Source organism: Lepidochelys kempii, chromosome 11 (genome assembly GCF_965140265.1).
Source record: "Lepidochelys kempii isolate rLepKem1 chromosome 11, rLepKem1.hap2, whole genome shotgun sequence".
NCBI lineage: Eukaryota > Metazoa > Chordata > Testudines > Cheloniidae > Lepidochelys > Lepidochelys kempii.
Window position 1 is genome coordinate 64,359,100 of NC_133266.1, and position 18,343 is coordinate 64,377,442.

The 18,343-nt window shown below is 41.5% G+C and overlaps 1 protein-coding gene across 22 annotated transcripts in view; it reads left to right on the forward strand.

Moving 5' to 3' along the window:
* Positions 1–18,343, forward strand: part of MAP2 (microtubule associated protein 2) — a 341,589-nt gene that overhangs the window by 66,026 nt on the left and 257,220 nt on the right. For 21 of the 22 annotated variants that reach the window (XM_073306664.1, XM_073306661.1, XM_073306670.1 and 18 more), the window contains exons 2-3: positions 190–248; positions 5,023–5,081. The gene's annotated coding sequence lies outside the window, so the exon portion shown is untranslated. The remainder of the gene's footprint in view (positions 1–189; positions 249–5,022; positions 5,082–18,343) is intronic. The other variant, XM_073306662.1, reaches the window with a different exon arrangement.

The window sequence follows — 18,343 nt, forward strand, 5'->3', positions numbered from 1 at the left end:
ATATGTTCCTCCCATTATAGCTGGCTATGCCCCTTCTAGGGATGCTTTACTTTTTACCAGAATAAAGCAGCTGCCTCACAAGGCCTGGGAATCTCCTTATAACCTTCAACTGGACTAAATGGCTGTTTAACATCGAAGAGCCTTTTCCTTTAGTAGCTGTAACTAACTGAGGTATTTGCTTTGTTTCAGACTCTGGAAACCTGATCTAAGCTATCCTGTGACTGACAGCTTTACAGCTACACCAAGAGGTGGGTTTTCTGTTTGTGTTGGTCTAAGATCCCCTCATTCCAGAGCTTGGACAATACTGTACATCCCTGATTTTACTATGGTTGGTTAACTAGCCAATTCCTATGGCCTCTCAAACAAAATGAAGATTGTTTCTCATCGAGTTCTGTGTGCGTGTGCTCACGTGTATTTTGGTGGTTTTTTTAAACGAAATAATGAGCACATTTACTCAGCCTTGCAGTGGATGGGTTTCTGAAACAGAAGAAACTCTAATGAAAACAAAAATGCATAGTGAATTTGCCAACTTCTTTGTACAGATGTTTCTGTTTTCAGTAGAAATTGTCTTACAGACAGTGTCAGTTAACATATCCAAGAGCCAGGCCTGCTGAGCACAAGTACTGTAAACTGAATCGACAACAGAGCGTTTTTCGATTCTCAAATATCGCATTTTGGTGGAGCAGCTGCCAAGAACATTTACCGCAAAATGAGGGGATAGACAGTCTATCAATTACAACACGGAATTCATTGTCTGAGGTTTCTTTTCTCTGTTTTGCCCAACTGTTTTATTGGGGATGTTTATAGAATACACTAGTGCATCCCAACCGCAGATGCAACCAGAAATGTTAGTTCGTGGAACTTAATGGAGCATCCTATCATTATCTACTAAGAAAAAGATTACATAACCAGGGTTCAGAGGAACAGCCGTGTTAGTCTGTATTCGCAAAAAGAAAAGGAGGACTTGTGGCACCTTAGAGACTAACCAATTTATTTGAGCATGAGCTTTCGTGAGCTACAGCTCACTTCATCAGATGTTCCAGGGTGTAACCAGGGTGTAGACCATTCTTCATGGGGGGAGGGGCTGGAATTAAAAAATAATAAAACAGCTGCTGAATGTTGTTTTTACACTATCTAATTATTGTAGCAGGGACAATCCTCTGATAACTCCCAGTTTGCTCTTTTCGGTCCATGAGAGGTACCACCCTCTGATGGTCTCGATTGTTTGAAGTCTCTCTCTTTCCTCCAGGGTGTCAGCTGACTCTTATAGCCAGGGCCAGGCCGAAGGTCTTTCCTGCAGCAGGGTCTAGCTCCTTTCTTCCCTGGCTGGGACATGGCTCAGCAAACAGTGTCTTCTCTCCTTGGGAAGGGTAATTCTGTGTACCTGGGTTAGGTTCGCTGGCTGTGCTTCTCCCATTATTTCTGCAGCCAAGCTGGCTGTTTCCCTTCTTATTGCATGATCCTCTTTCTGTGTGTGTGTGTGTGTGTGTGTTTCTGATCGCCTTTCTCTCTAGGGAGACCTGGATAGGTCCACCCAGCTGCCACTCCTATGGGCTGACTCCCAAAGCCTCTTGATTGGCTCGTCTCTTTGTGGGGGGAAAAAAGCTCATGGAACTCATGTGGCTGGGGAGGCCAGGCATCATGGAGCCCCCAGAATTCTTTGCTGTCCTTTTGCATCAGTCCCATCATGCCTGGGAGTCAAAGAGCCTCCAGCTGCTGTCTTATTTGTAGCCATTGCCTTGTCAGCATCTCTGGGTGAGAAAGGAACCCACATGGTGAAATAAGCAAAAGCAATTGTTTTCCAGTGTAATCAGCGGATCAGCTGTGGGGTGTTTTCTTCCTTCTGTCTGCTATGTTCTAGACTGTCTCACAAAGAACACAGTGACTGTAGAAAACCAAGAGGCCACCTAAGTGCTCCAGTTTGCCCAAGGATTGTGTGTGTTTTTAATTCTGCAATCCTATGCCATTCTTACTAAATGAGGAGTGACTGAGTGAAGTACAAACAACATGTGTGTATTTTCCAGGTGATAAAATGAAATCTTTTAATATAGGATTGCGTTAATAAATACAGTAGAACCTTATTTATCCAAGCCTGCATTATCCGGCCGCTGTATTAACCTAACTGGGCAGCAGGGCTTGGGCTGTCACTCCAGGGTGATGGGGCTGACAGTTGGAGCCTAGCCTCCTGGGGCTGACTGCCAGAGCCTGCCCGTTCTCCTGATTATCCAAATTTTTGATTATCTGATCTTGCCCTGGTCCCAATTAGATTGGACAAATGGGTTCCACTGAATTGGGGGGGAGGGGCGGCTAAAATTCCCCCAAGTCATAGTTGTCCATGCTCAGGTATAAATTCAGACTGCTGTTGGGCCTGATTCTGATGCCACTAAGTCAGTGGCAAGACTCCGCATGACTTCAGTAGGAGACTAAGCAGGCATTGTTTTTTTTCTTTGTTAGCAGCTCCTTGTTGACTTGAAAATGCGCACTTAAAATTGTTGAGTGTACTATATATTAGTCACTGCATGGCAAAGGGGCACTTACCTGGCTTTGTAGATATGCACTGTGGGCCAGGCCCTCAGAAGCTGTAAGTCAGTCTAACGCCAAGGATTTTAATGGCGGTATGTCAGTATATGAACTGAGGATTTGGCCCTAAAAACTAGGCTGTTTCACTGGATGCTGCTTTAAAAGTTCTCTGTTGAAGCCAGTCGGAGTTTTGCCTTTTACTTTGTGTGAGCAGGTTTGAGCACTGAGGTCCAGATTTTTAAGGGTACTTAGGCATTGCTATGCTGAATGCAGCAACAGCTAAATACCCTTAGAAATCTGTGCCTAAATCCTTGAGAATATGTATTGAATGTGCTGCCTGCTATTAATAAAACCTAATCACAAATAACAATAGATTTTAGTTGACATATCTGATCAATTCATTCACACATTTTGCCATACTATAACTTATATGACAGTAAGACCTAGAAGTCACAACTAACATGGGGTGGGCGGGGGAGGGATTTTGCTAGTTGCTGCATAAACCTGTAGTATGAGATAATCCTTCGACCAAAGATCACACATTGATCTGCTAAGCCTGGCTTCCTTAGGAAAACAGTGTATTTGAAATTGGTTTTGCAGACTTTTAATTCTACCTCTGTAGAACTTAATAGAAAGAAATGAAAAAACTTGAACGTTTCCAGAAACCCTTTTGCTTACTCTGAGCCAGATTTTTCAGAAGTGCTTGGCTCCCACAGCTGGGGCAAGATTTTCAAAAGTGCTCGAGTCACATTTAAGCATTTAAATGAAGAGCCAAGAGTTTCCAAATTTAGAGGAATGTGTGCAGAACATTTCCGAGTATCTGGGTGTGGATTATCTTCTTTAGCCCCTTCCATTCCATTTAATGCTTTCACATGTCCGTGCACGTACGCACATGGGGCTATGACTTTTGAAGGTGCATTTGCTAACTTGAATGATGCAGTAAAGATATGGCAATAGGCTTATGATCTTATGTACATGGAACCACACAGATGCTGCTTCACTGAAGTTAGTACAGGTTCATGAGACATTAAGTGAACTTCTGAGGATGGACTGTGCTTCCCAAAAATGATTTCAGAAGAATGTTAATTCAATTCTTTAACATCTGCTATTAAACTACTGACACCGTCCATTTAGCTACAGTATAGACTGTGCTTGATCTGATAATATCCAGAAACAGTTGACCACGTGGAGAAGTTTTATTCTCTTCTATACACAGAGGGAAGAGAAATTATCTCTTAATTAAATGTAATAATCAATTATTTGAATTGCATTTTAGTAAACCAGACAGATGGAAATTGCTGTACTATTTGCCAAGGGCAGACGCCACGCAAGACCAAATGAAGATATTTCAGTTGAAATTTTATTAGTTGCCCAACTTTTATCTTTCACTAATATTGTCTTCTTTCTCTTCTCCTCTCCTCTCCTCTCCTCCCCCTCAAATCCAGGCCATGTTGAAATCCAGCTGTTTCCATCTCCACAGTACATACAAAACTTCACCTGTCCCCTTCTGTCTTGACTGATAAATCATCTCTCCCTGCCCTGATTGCCTCCCACCTGCATTACTGCCGCCTCCCTGGTACCCATATTGCTCCTTCCTTCCAATCTAAAATCCAGCTACAAAAATTATCTTCTTTTTCTGTTGATCTGACCCTGTCTCACCACTTTGTGGATACCTGTGATGGCTCTCTCTTGCCTAGCCCATTGAGGTTAAATTTCTTGTCTGGCCTTCAAGGTGCTACACAAATACTCTCTGATCTGCATTTCCAAACTCATATCACTGCATTTTTCTCACCCCTCCAATCCACCAGCAATGTCGATTTCAATGCTGCAGCTTCCATGCCTTTTTCTCTGAAGTCCCTTTGCACGGAACATCCTCCCCACCTAGTTCACCAAGCCATCCAGGTCCCTCCTAAAGACTCCCTGTAAGACTGATTGAAAGTTTTCAGTAGGGAAAATGTTTGGTTTGTCTACAAAAACTTGAAACATTTTCACGAAAACTCAACTTTTTCTGTTAAAACTTCAATGTAATCAAAATGCCAGATAACTGAAAACTTGTAAAGTCAGTTTTAAACTTAACATTTTTTGGGGGGGTTGGTGTTTTTCTTAGAAAATTTTAATTGAAAAAACTTAGACAAAAATATTTTCTTCTTTGTATCAAAATTTCTCAGTGAGGAGAGGGAGAATAAGCATTTCCTGACCATCTCTAACTCCTTATGACTTCCACAAGGCACAAGCCAAAAATACTAAGATATTTTTTAAAAGCACAAAAGGCATTTAAGTTAGTGAAAGTCCTATTGATGGTCAATGCAGGGCTTGTCCCTAAGTCCCATTTGTTCCTTCCTCAAAAAATGCTATACAACCTCCGTTCTCAGGGCATCCCATCTTTTCTGCTTCTGTCTTTGAGATTTCAAGCTCTTCAGGTCAGGCACTGTGACTATTTTATCTGGCTCCCAGACTATTGGCAGAGCTTAGCAAATAACTAGAATTTTTTCTCTCTTCTAGACTGCCGAGCTGTCATCCCACTGCAGAATAGTAGTTCACCACTCTCTCACATTTCTCAGGTAATACAGTACCAACAAAATTCATCCCTGGTGTAATTTCATTGGTTTAAACAGAAGTAATACACCTTCACTTACTGTTTTGTTTTTAATGGTGATGTCTGTATTTTCTATGTCAATATGCAACAGTAATTAAAAACATCGTTAGTGCTAGATTCTTACAAACAGTGGTTCGGATTGTGCTTTGTCTGATCCTTTGTCTTTCAATGAAATGGGTATTCTCTCTGTTTCTGTGTTTTTGTTTTTGCTTTAAATTATAAGGATCCAGGAATTAACAGTTTAGTTGTTTTTAGAGGCATTTGTTCACATATAAGTGTGATGTCTTCCGAGATGTCTCTGATGGGTTCTCTTTAATGCCTTAGAGAAATTAAAGGCTTTCTCGAAATACACATGGAATATGAGGAACAGAAAGGAAAAAGACACTCAGATGGTAAATGAAAGCGAGAGAGAAATATAAACATGTTCTCACACATGTACTTTGGCTATAGTCGCCATCAAAAGTGACCCAAACAATATGCCACAAGGTTCCATGTGCCGATTAATCATTACTGATATTTCTCTTATTCGGTAATGATGAGGGCAATTATAGCAAAAATAATATTAACGCATAAGAGGCACTGTAGTGATGACTACCGCTTATGAATTAGTGAGGACAAAGCACAAAGACAAGGTAGTGGTGGGTGAAGGTGAGGATAGGAAGGGTGACCCAGTAGTTAGAATGCTAGCCTAGAACTTGGGAGACCTGGGTTCAAATCCTTGTTCTGCAACAGGCTTCCTGTGTGAGCTTGGACAAGTCAGGAGGGTTTAGGCTCCTAAATGTGTTTTGAAAATGAGATTTAGGTGCCTAAATCAGTTAGGCATTGCAATGCTGAGCACAGTAGTGCCTGAGTAACTTTAAAAGTCTGGGCCATAGTCTCTCTGTTCCCCATTTAAAATGGCCAACTAGTGCTTCCTCACCTCACAGGGATGTTGTGAAGTTACAATACACTAACAATTGTGAGATACTATAGTACTGTGGTAATAGGTGGCCTGATAAGTACCTTAGATGGAAATGTACTATATCTCTAATGCATAGGCTTGCCTAAGCACAAACAGGGAATCTCAAGTAGGAAGTAGAGAGGTTAGTTTATCCCTATAGTTGGCACTGTGCAACTGCTGCTGGGTTACTGTGTCCAGTTCTGGTGTCAACAATTCAAGCAGGCTGCTCATAAATTGGAGAGGGTTCAGAGAAGAGCCACGAGTGATTAAAGGATTTTAGAAAACATGCCTTATACCGATAGATTCAAAGAGCTCAATCTATTTAGCTTAACAAAGAGAAGGTTAAGGGGTGATTTGCCTACCGTCTATAAATACCTACATAGGGAATAAATATTTAATAATAGGCCCTTTTAATATAGCAGAAAAAGGTGGAACATGATCCAATGGCTGGAAAATGAAGCGAGACACATTCAGACTGGAAATAAGGCATACATTTGTAAGAGTGAGGGTAACTAATCATTGGAACAATTTACCAAGGGTCATGATGGCTGGCAAATTTTAAATCAAGTTTGGATGCTGTACTAAAATATCTGCTGTAGGAATTATTCTTAAAGTTCTGTGGCCCATGTTATACAGGAGGTCAGACTAGATGATCATAGTGATCCTTTCTGGCCTTGGAATCTATGAAGTTACTGTAGGGTGACCAGATGTCCCTATAAAATCAACTGTCCCGATATTGAGCAGTTTGTCCTGCGTCCCGACCAAAGTGCGGTCGGGATGCCATTTGTCCCGATATTTTGTTTCGGATGCGTCTTTTTTTTTTTTTTTCCCCTTAGGTGGCGGTGACAGACAGGGGGAGCGCTTTTTCAATGGTTACACTCACCCGGCATATCCAGGTCTTCGGCGGCGGGTACTTCTTTCTTTGCTGGCAAGATTTATTTCCCACCACCGAACGTGCCGGGTGAGTGTAACAATTGAAAAGGCGCTCCCCCTGCGGCAGTCCCGATATTTTGTATTTAGCATTTGGTCACCCTAAGTTGCTGAACCCTGATCAGTCACTTTAAAGTTATAAGAGCACACACAAATAGCTGCCCATGACTTTAAGCTCTATTTGTGTTTGCCCGTTTTTCTGAGCCTTGCAGGTTTTCAGTCCGTTCTGAGGAAGTGAGCAGGTACCGCGTGGTACTTTAGTGGGTGGAGTAAGTGAGACTGAGTTCTTGCATTTAGAACGGCAAATCTGAAGCAGCTGCTTTAATGTTGCCTACCCTCCCAACAAAACATTGCAAGGGTATGCAGCATGCTGATTTACTGCATGTGCGTGGCACTCCCATTAACTGTGAGCAGCAGTGAAGCTGTGAGCAGGTCAGCAGTGTGAAGAGTTATAAAGGTGCATACAATGGATGGGATCTGTTATGGGTACAGAATCACATGGTTAACAGACTTTATCTGTGGGCTGGATTGTGTCTTAAAGATCTGTGTGTGGATCCCATTACCATGTGGGAGGATAGGTCACATGCCTCTGTGGCCTTTGCCCTATTTCATTCTTATGAGCCAATGGAGGGCTCTCTTCTGTGTTTGGATCTGCATTAGGGAAGGTGCAGGCATTGGATGGGGTGTGGAGTGGTGATGTCACTTGAACAAGAGAGGAGTACTTATGTGAATAATGGTTGCAATATTAGGTCCTATGGGCCAGATGCCCAATTGGTGGAAACTGACATAGTGCCACTGAAATCAATGCAGCTACACTGATTTACACCAGCTTTGGGCCTGGCCTGCTGTCTGTTCCTTTTAACTGTGTCTGGACATTCAGACTTGTTTTCTGATGCCACAGGCAAGTAGACGTGCTGAAGCCTGGGAGTAGGGAGTTTTGTTTTGAATGCTCTAAACCAAGGGTAATCCATTATTTTTTGTCAAGATCCAGATTTCTTGGTCAAGGTATAGTCAAGGTCCAGACTCCAGAGAAAATGATAATAAGTAAATGAAAATATTTTGGGGTCCGTTCAAAAGTGTCTGGCAGTCCAGGTTTGACACGCGGTCGGCCTATTGACTACCCCTGCTCTAAACTACGTGTCGTCTAAACGGGCGGGGCTGGGAATGTAGCGTTCTGAGAGTCACAGCAAAGGCTGAAATGAGCATCAGACTGAGCATCAGATTGCTAGAAGTGGAACTCAGAGGCAGGGCCAGAAAAATGTAATTGAGAGAGAGCCTGGGCATCTCTCCATCTTGAGGCCAGGCCAACAGCTCCTTGGTGCTGGCTACTTAACAAAGTATGTGTTCTAGATTTTTTTTTTATGACAAACTCAATTGCCAGCGACGTCTTCAAGTAGAAACAGCGAGCGAAAGGAACAGGTGGTGCAAGACCTTGAAAAGGAAACAACATATTGTAAAAGTGAAACCATCTGCTGCTAGTTAAGGCTCAGTGTAAAAACTAAGCTTTGATGGGGTTTGTTGAGGGTGGTGAATAATTTACTGGAGAGGTCATTAGGGCCTTATACTGCTGCTACTTTCCCCTTATTTTACTAGCTCATTAGGGATGGAAAAAACCCTGTGAGGGATGCCACATGCCATTCCAGCAGTCTGGCAGGCAGAAGGATAACATTTAAAGGCAATTTGGCCCTGATCCTGCACTAGTCAATGGGAGTTTTGTCATTGACTCAAATGGGAATATAGGACCAAGCCCTTTCTTTTTAATATAATAAAAAAAACCCCTGTAATAGATCTCTCCATCAGTAGATCTCAAAGCATTTTAGAAAGAAGATCAGTATCATTATCCCTATTTTACAGATGGGGAAAATGAGGCACAGAAAGCTGAAGAGACTTGCCCAAGGTCACCCATCCAGCCAGTGGCAGAGCCAGGAATAGAACCTTGGTCTCCTCATTTCCTGTCGGATGTTCCATCCACTAGGCCACACTGCCTCCTTAAATAAAGTGTAATGAGACAATATTAAGGAGGAGGAGTCATAACTTTACGTGGAATGTGAAATGGTTAGATTGAATTAGTGGGGAGAGAATATTTCAATATCAGGTGGTACCTCACAGTTGGAAGCTTTTCTGTGACTTATAACCAAATCAGACTCATTTACTTCTACTAAATAGACTATAGGTCTGACCTTCATGTTTTCATGCAGACAAAAGTCTTTTGAAATTTCAACCCCAATGACCAAGCTGTACCTAAAGATCATTTTTTTGCTCCCTTTGAAGTCAATGGAAGTTTTTCTGTTGACTTCAATAGGAGTAGAAGAGGGATCTAAGGTATTTACTAGGGTAGAATATGGAGGTTTTTGTGTCAGCTGCCTACATTGAAGGCGTATAGAGGGAATGTCATATTTTTCCATACTGCAAGTCTGAGTGTCACAAGATGAAAACATGTCACAAACTAAAAAGGGAAAATGTGATGACAATCAAAGGGAGAATTGGCTATTTTTATTTTTCTTACTGTCAGCTGTTAACTGCTGCAGGCGTAAACATGCATCACCACAAAGAGGTGTTATAGTGTCTCATAAGGGTAGACTCTCACTTTGGTGCATGGGGAATTACACGTGTTAATGGGAGTGGTACACCCAATTCCTGTGTTCTAGACTGAAAGATATACGGCTGAGTATCCGCTCCAGCCAGCTCCCGTTAAAGCAATGCACAAAGCCAGCATTTTAAGCTGAAATTCTACTTTTTCTGTTAACATTTAGTTAAAAATCTCTTTACTCGTCAACGTGCTTACCTTTTTGATATGGTTGTCATCTGGTTATTTTAAAGTTAAAAGAACTAAACATACATGTATTGGAGAACATGCAAATAATTGCTCTACTGTAACTGCTGTTGTGTATTTGTTTGCATCCTTAGAGCAGAGGGATCTGTTGTGAAAATCATCAGGTTTGAAATACCTAGACTGCTGAGCACAGCAGGTTCAAATTCTGACATGGGCAAGTCAGCCTTTTATTTCTAGAGAGGGTAGGATGGTCCAGTGGTTACAGTATTAACCTAGGTCTTGGGAGACTGTCCCTGAAGTCCCTGCTCTGCCACTCACTTCCTGTGTGACCTTGGGCAAGTCATTTAGCCTCTCTGTTCTTCAGTGTTGCCTCAGTAAAATGGGGATAATCCCATTCTCCCAGGGGCAATGGGAGAATAAATGCTTTTAAGATTGTGAAGTGCTCAGATGCTATGGTAACGGGACCCATAGGTACCTCAGACTTTCTGCGGTTGCTCCATTGAGTTCTGTGCAAATTTCTATAAAGAAGGCTTTGGCGGAAGACCTTAGAAACGCACCCTCTCTGCTCTGCCTGGATGATAAAGACCCTGTTGCCCCTGTTGGTTTAAAAAAAAAATAGAGGCTTGCCCTGATGTCCTTGGCAAAATAGTTCCTGCCTAGCTTGCTATTATACAAAGTGCTCCATTCCAGTTTTACACCTTGCTACCGCTCCCCATCTCAGAGGTGGGTGCATTTCAGGGATGAAGTAATTCCTGGGTGTATATCGTTTATAAAGTGCTTTGGGACGACAGACACTACATACACGTATAAAAAGACATTGCCGTGTTTGGGTCTGTTGCTTTAAGCTGAGATTTCCCCAAAGGGCTATGGGAGTCATGTGCCCAATTTCTATTGAAAGTCAATAGGAGTTGGGTGCCTGCCTAAAAAAGAGTATGAATCTAGCACAGATCTGGAGAGACCTCAGAGACAAGAAGTCACTTGATCTGTTTGCTGTTAACTCAGTTGTGGGACTCGGAACGCTCTATTCAGATATTCAGATCAAAAAGTTTTGTTGCATCATAGTAGTACATCCAAAATATGAAGTTTCAGAAACAGTTATTCCCTTAGTTAATAAAGTTTTGCAGGTGCTTTCGTGTAATCTCCCTTTGGGGAAAGATTCTGGAAGGGGTGGGGCTTACAACACACCCTTCCTGTCAGCATCTCCCATTGGTTGGTGTAGGTGGCTCCCCACCTAGCATGCTGTCTCTCAGGGATCTCATTCTGAGGCTCCTCCTTCTCCCCATTCATTGTAGAGGGAGCCTCAGTTCGTAATTCAGGGTTTGTGGATTCCAGTAGTTTTCCAGGTGCTTAAGTCTCATAGTCCTCAAAGGTATTTTAGGCTTCTGGCTTCCACTGAAATCAATGAAAGTTTGACTGCTGACTGAATACCTTTGAGGATTTGGGCCTAAATAACTTTTGCCCAAAACTACATAGGGAGTTTGTGGCAGAACCAGAAAGTGAATCCAGGTCTCCCAAGTGCAAGGCAGCAACCACCCTTGCTCTCAAAGCTCCTGTTTCCACCATCCCTTTTAATTAATATATTTTTCTGATAGAACAAGTACTAATTAGCCCTAAAAGGTAACTTTTCTGTATTTGCAACCCAATTTGCTGTTCTGAACTCATTTAATATTCCTAATTAGCACACAAGGACATGCCTACAAATCCGATTAATATTTTGAAGAAGACACATGGATACATAACCCATCACACAGGAAAATATCCCCTTAGATGAAGAGCTGTTGCTGATCTTCTCTGCTAAAAATGCAAATTGCTTTGGCTCTGGCTATGGGTTGGAAATGATTGTGTCTCCCTGCAGCTTGCTCTGATCTGAATATGGCCTCACAGAAGCACTTTCCCAGTGCTGTGCAGTGCTTTAGTACAGACCAGAATGTCTAGTGTTCCCTTTTTCTTTCATGTGTGCAATGGACATATAGTGGAAGTGTGCAGTGTGGAAGATTGCAAGTGTTCAGCACAGTTGGCTGTGGGTCTGTTTCAGTGAATCAGTGCCATCCAGAGCACTTGATCATGCCAGCCTGTGCACAGGCAGAAACACCCGTTGTACCAGGCAAAACTCTCCAGTACTACTGAGTGCAGGATTGGGTCCGGAAAGTACGGAATTGTAAACGTAGGTCTGACTCCTAGTCTGCCAGCCCCATTTTTAAATGCTAAAATTTTCTTAGTGGGCAAGAAGAGGGGCACTGGTTAAGGAGTCCTGTGTTTTCTTTGCTCAAGGTGAGCATTTAATAGAATGAACATGGAATTGTGTAACACTGACAGACCCGGTCATCAGCGGGTAGGATTGAACTGGGGACTTCTGGAGCCAAAAGCCAACTGCCTGTTAGCTAAGGCTGTAGAGCAGACTCATTTTATCTCTCTCTCTCTCTCTCTGTGGTCTCAGTGTCACTAAATGGGACAGAACACCGCACCCAGGAGGTGTGTGGGTTACATTTGCACCAAACAACTTGAAGCAGTGGAGTAAGATCCTCAGGTGGCAACAATTGGTCCCACTCCACCGAAGTCCCAGCTGAGAGAATCTGTCCCCTGATCTTCAGAAATACAGGAAGTACAAGGCAACACTGGTAACATAGCAACAGAGATGTCCCAATAAAATTTTTATCATTGCTGGTATCGTAAGTTAGTTACAACAACGATCCTACAGTGGAGGGTCTGTTTTCTTTTTAGCAAGACTCCCTGGGGCATTCTTGTAAAGAAAAGTCAAATTGTCTGGCAGTGTGATACCTCCCAACTTTAGCGTAATGGCTATGGGTACTGTGAAGAGGCTATAATTAAAATGCAAAGTAGGTAATGAAGAAAATGTTACTTTTATTTAGTTTTAGGTGGAACTGTCCTCCTTACTGGAAAGTATTTTCCATTAGATTCTCATGTTTGGTTTGTTATTGCATGAGAAATAGATTTTATCTTAACTCTTTAAAAATTTTAAGGCAAAATGTACAGACCCAACTGCCTAAATGTGGGCACATAAATTATAGTAGTCTGGTTATCAAACGTGCTACACTGAAAGCTCTCACTGCCTTTAATGATTGCTGTGAGTGGTCAGCACTACTGGAAATCAGGGTGCTATTACTTAGATGCCTTAGGTACCCCTGTTAAAAAAATTATGGCTTTAATCTTTGCATAGTTACATTGAAGATCATAGTATGTTGAATTAAGACCAAAGGATGAAAAAATAATTACTTTTGAATTTATTTAACCTGCATCAAAATACAATGATTTTAGATTCCAAACTGCATGGAATGAATTCCCATTTGGTATGTTTCTTTAAGCAACAGTACACTCTTGAATTAAGACATGTAATTAAAATACTGTGCGTTGACTTAAGTATAGCCACCCTGCACACAAATGTTTGATTATTTTAGTTATACTTTTCTCCCAATAAAACCGTTAAATACAAGAGGCAAACTGTTAGGAGTAAATTGACAACACTGTACTGAAAATATTTGTAGAAGCAGCATGGAAATTAAATAGACACTAAACTTAAAAACTTTAACAATGAAAACTTGTAAGTAGAGCCCCCATTTTACATTTCTCCCTGTCCCTGAAGAGCGTGTAATCTAAATAGACGAGACAAAGGGTTGAGAGAGAGGGAGTACCATTTTACAGATGTGGAACAAACAGATCAGGTGTCTTGCCCCAGAAATCAATGGCAAAATTGGGAATTGAACCAGCATCTGAGTCTTAGTCCAGTGTCTTAACCACAAGGTTGTCCTTCTGTGCTAGGAATGAGATTAGAGATGTATTATGCTGAAGAGCACTGGGCCATAGTTCTAAAACATTTACTTAAACCTAGTAGTTAATTGGCCTGATAGTCTTTTCTTTAAGGAGGAGCCGTAACCCATTCTCTCTTTTGAGTTATTTGCTGGAGTAAATAAGGTCATGTTGGGTTTTTATTTTTTTTTTTTGGATGAAATTAGTTAGATGTCGACATTACCTCATTTACAATAGTTGGTTCGTGTGGAAACAGCTTTTCACAACAATAGCATTGAATACGAGGGGCTGTATAACCTGGGAACATGCAGCATAGCAACCTCTTCGTAAAATACATTTTCTCTAAATCTTTTTTTAAATAGGGAGTGGAGTGGGGAGGATGTGAGGGGCAGATTCTCAGCTACCCCTTCAAAGAGGCAGAACTCTGGAGCAGTCAAGACAGTGGTCCTCATTTTAAGTTAGGGGTGCTCTGCCTTATGATGGCCTCCTTGTGGCTGCCTCTGGGATGCACCAGATTCTCCCTCCATGCCACAGCCTTCAAAGGGCACAGTTTAGGCTTAGGGCCACTTTTCTCTGCTCCTGAGCTAGGGGAGTTCTCCCTCCGCATATTGTGCTTCCTTTACTGCCCGGAGACTCCAGTAGGGCAGGAGCCAAAGTTGGAAGTTCACACTGACTGTTTTAAAAGGAGTCCTTTGTCTTAGAGACTGTTATTCATAATTATATGTATGTTGCTGTCAGCATTCAAGTGCTTTACAAACACATCAGAAGACAAAGCCCCTGCCCTGAGGAACCTACAGTCTGATCCAGACAGACAAGTACAAATGATTAAAGGATCAGGGAGAACTGTCCTCCATGGCTTTCTTCCACCTTCAACAGGATTATACCCCTTGGGTAGAACCCTGTCCCCATTGAAGTCAGTGGGAACTTTCCTGTTGATTTTCAGTGGGGTCAAGATTTCACCCCTTGTTCTCATCTTCAGGGTGCTGCACAGCTCCGCTTTGGGCTGCAGTCTCTTCTTAGGCCTGTCCCCTTTTGTTGGACACACACATTTTCAATGATAAAATAGGGCATTAAACGTTAGTTCTTTCTAGGCTGACTTGACTTCACAGATACCATTAATGAGTTGGTATTTAGCTGTGCAACTCTCATGGATGTTAACGCAGCAGAGTCTCATTGTGTTATACTTTGATCCCAGTGCAGGGCCTTTGATTCGAGTGTAACCAATTCCCCTCCACCCCTCCCTCAAGTGAAGTGAATATTTGCACAGTAGAGAGTTAGCCACAAGGGACTTTGAGAGAAGTCATTGAATAGGAGCAGTCCGTATGATGCGCGGCAACTGTACATTACATGGGGCCAAATCCTCAGCTGGCGTAAATCAGCGTTGCCCTACTGAGATCAGTAGAGCACCCGATGAGGATCTAGCCTGTATATTTTGCCTTGTACAGTGTAAAGTGTCTGACAGTCTCTCACATATAAACCAATGAGTTAAACCTAGACGCAATATTCTTACATATATGATTGGATCAAGTGCAAAACCAGGCAGATGTCTCGAAGACGTACCATATTTACCCTATGTGCAATGATTAGGATTGTAACATCTTTCCAGATTTTCATGTTGCTGGCCTAGCATTTCTTGAAGGGCAGAGGAGCTAGCGTTAATTCACTAACTGTTGGCTGTAATTACACAGCAGAAAAATTCCTCCATGGTGCTTCTCTATCTTGGGATTTATTAGCTGTTTCATCTGCTAAAAGAATGAGATGCAGAATAGTTCACAGGCCAGCAAGTGTGAGACAGACTCTAGTAAGAATAGTAAAAGTCATGGGGGCCGGGAGCCGGGAAGATTTTTTTCCCCCTAGGCTGAGTCTCTGTGGTTCCTTGTACATTTTCCAGGACCTTGAGCTTTACTAAAAAATAAATAAATACCATTCTTTTTCAGGTACACTAGGAAGGACAACTTTATTGTTTAATTTCTAGATATTGTAATAACACTGGAACCAGAGTCTGGGTCTGAGTCTGGGTTTTTTTTTTAAAAGTTCCCTTTTTTACTACACTTTAATTCATTTAAAAAATAAAAGGAAATGTGCATTTAGGAAAACTTTAACGTTATTTTCCCTGTGTTCTTAACACCAAGGATACGTGAAATGAGGTGGAGGGGGGAAGGAGCTCTCTTGCATGTCAGAAGAAGCAACTCTGCATATTTTTGTCAACTAAAATGAAATACAAAAATGAAGAAAAGAGGGCATGTACAGTATATGTAAATGAGTGCTGCCCAAGGACAAGCATGATTTACTGTAGGCCCCCCTTGCTCCCACGAAGTCAACATGAATAAAGATATTACGTAGGCAAACGTATAACTGCTTATGAAGTGATGCCATCGTCGTCTCAGTGATCTGTTTCTTCCTTCAATCATTTAGCTCTCCTGCAAATTTTGAATGGGGGTTCAGATCACACTTGCTATCAAGTTCTTCCCCTTCCTAATATAAATGGATGTGTCTAAACTTAAGGGGACAATTTTCTTGCTGTCTCTAGATTTTCCCTGTAGATCATGTTTTCCAAAACTTTTATCGTTTTTATTGTTCTCTGGCCTCTCTCTTGTTTATCCACATCTTTCCTCCAGTGTGGCACCCAGAATTAGACACAGTACTCCAGCTGAGGCTGCACCAGAGCCGAGTAGAACAAGACGATTACCTCCTGTGTCTTACATACAACGCTCCCGTTACTACACCCTAGAATGTTACTCGCCTTTTTTGCAACTACATCATGTTGTTGACTCACTCAATTTGTGATCCACTCTAACCCCCAGATCCTCATCAGCCATATTACCACTTAGCCCATTATTCCCCATTTTGTGGTTGTGCTTTTGGGTTTTGTCCCTTCCTACATGTAGTACTTTGCGCTTGTCTTTATTGAATTTCATCTGGTTGAATTCAGACCAGTTCTCTAATTTGCCAAGGTCATCTTGAATTCTAATCCTGTCCTGCAAGGTACTTGGAACTTCTCTCAGCTTGGTGTCATCTGTAGATTTTATAAGCATATTCTCCATTCCATTATACAAGCCATTAACTACTAAAAATATTGACTAGTAGCGAACCCAGGACTGATCCCTGTGGGACTCTGCTAGATATGCACTCCCCATTTGACAGTGATTCATTGATTATTATTCTTTGAGTTTCATCTTTCAACCAGTTGTGCACTCACTTTATAGTAATTTCAGCTAAACCACATTTCCCTACTTTGTTTATGAGAATATCATGTGGGACTGTGTCAAAAGCCTTACTAAAATCACAATATATCACATCTACTGCTTCTCCTTCAGGTTGGTTTGGCATGGTTTGTTCTTGCTGGCTATTCCTGATAACAATATTCTCCCCTAGGTGCTTACAAATTGATTAATAATTTGTTCCAGTATCTTTCCAGGTATCAAAGTTAGGCTGACTGATCTATAATTTCCTGGGTCCTTTGTTCCCCTTTTTAGAAATAGGTACTATGTTTGTCATTTTCCAGTCCTCTGGGACATCTCCCATCCTCCATGAGTTCTCAAAGATAATTGCTAACAGTTCTGAGATTGCTTCAACTTGTTCCTTGGGTACCCTTCGATGAATTTCATCAAGCCCTGCTGACTTGAATACATCTAAGTTATCTAAATATTCCTTAGTCTATTCTTTCCATAGTTTGGCTTGTGTTCCTTCCACCTTTTTGTTAGTATTAATTTTTTGTTATATATCTGGTCACTACTAACTTTTTCAGTGAAGATTGAAGCAAAATGGGCATTAAACACGTTAGCCTTTTTATGTCATCCATTATTAGCTCTCCTTCCCTGTTAAGCAGAGAATCTACATGTTCTGTCATCTTTCTCTTGCTCCTAATGTATTTAAATAACCTCTTCTTACTGCCTTTTATGGTTCTTGCTGGGAGTATCTCATTTTGTACCTTAGCCTTTCTTATTTTGTCCCTCCATGCTTGTGCTATTGTTTTCATAGAATCATAGAATATCAGGGTTGGAAAGGACCTCAGGAGGTCATCTAGTCCAACCCCCTGCTCAAAGCAGGACCAATCCTCTTTACCAATTTGTCCATTTGAAGGATTTATTTTACATTTTAAGGTCATTAAAGAGCTCCTGATGGCATATTGGCTTCTTACTATTCTGTCTATCTTTCCTTTGCATCAGAACAGTTTGCTGTTGTGTCTTTGATATTTTATCCTTGAGAAACTGCCGGCTCTCCAGAACTCCTTTTTTCCTTTAAATTTTCTTCTCATGGGACCTTACCTACCAATTCTGAGTTTAGTAAAGACTGCTTTTAAAAAAAATCCATTGTCCCTGTTATGCTGCTCTCACTCCATCCTTTCCTTAAAATCATGAAATTATCATTTCATGATCATTTTCACCCAAATTGCCTTCTGTCTCCAGATACACAATCAATTCCTCCCTGCTGGTCAGAATCAAGTCTAAAATGTCTGTCCCTCAAGTTACTCTTGTCACTTTCCAAAACAAAAAGTTGTCCCCAGTACGTTCCAAGAACTTATTGTGCATCTTGTGTGTTTCATATTATTTTTCCAACAGATGTCTGTGTAGTTAAAGTCCCCCATTAATACCAGGTCTTTTGTTTTGGATATTTCTTTTATTTTATTCTAGAAATGCCTCATCCACCTCCTTTTCCTGACTTGAAGGTCTATAGCTGACCCTCTAATATGACATCACCTCTATTTTTTTCACCTTTTATCTTTACCCAGAGACTTTCAGCTGGTCTGCCTCTTACCTCCTTCTGGATCTCAGAACAAGTGTTGTGTATATTTGTGATGTATAATGCAACACCTCTC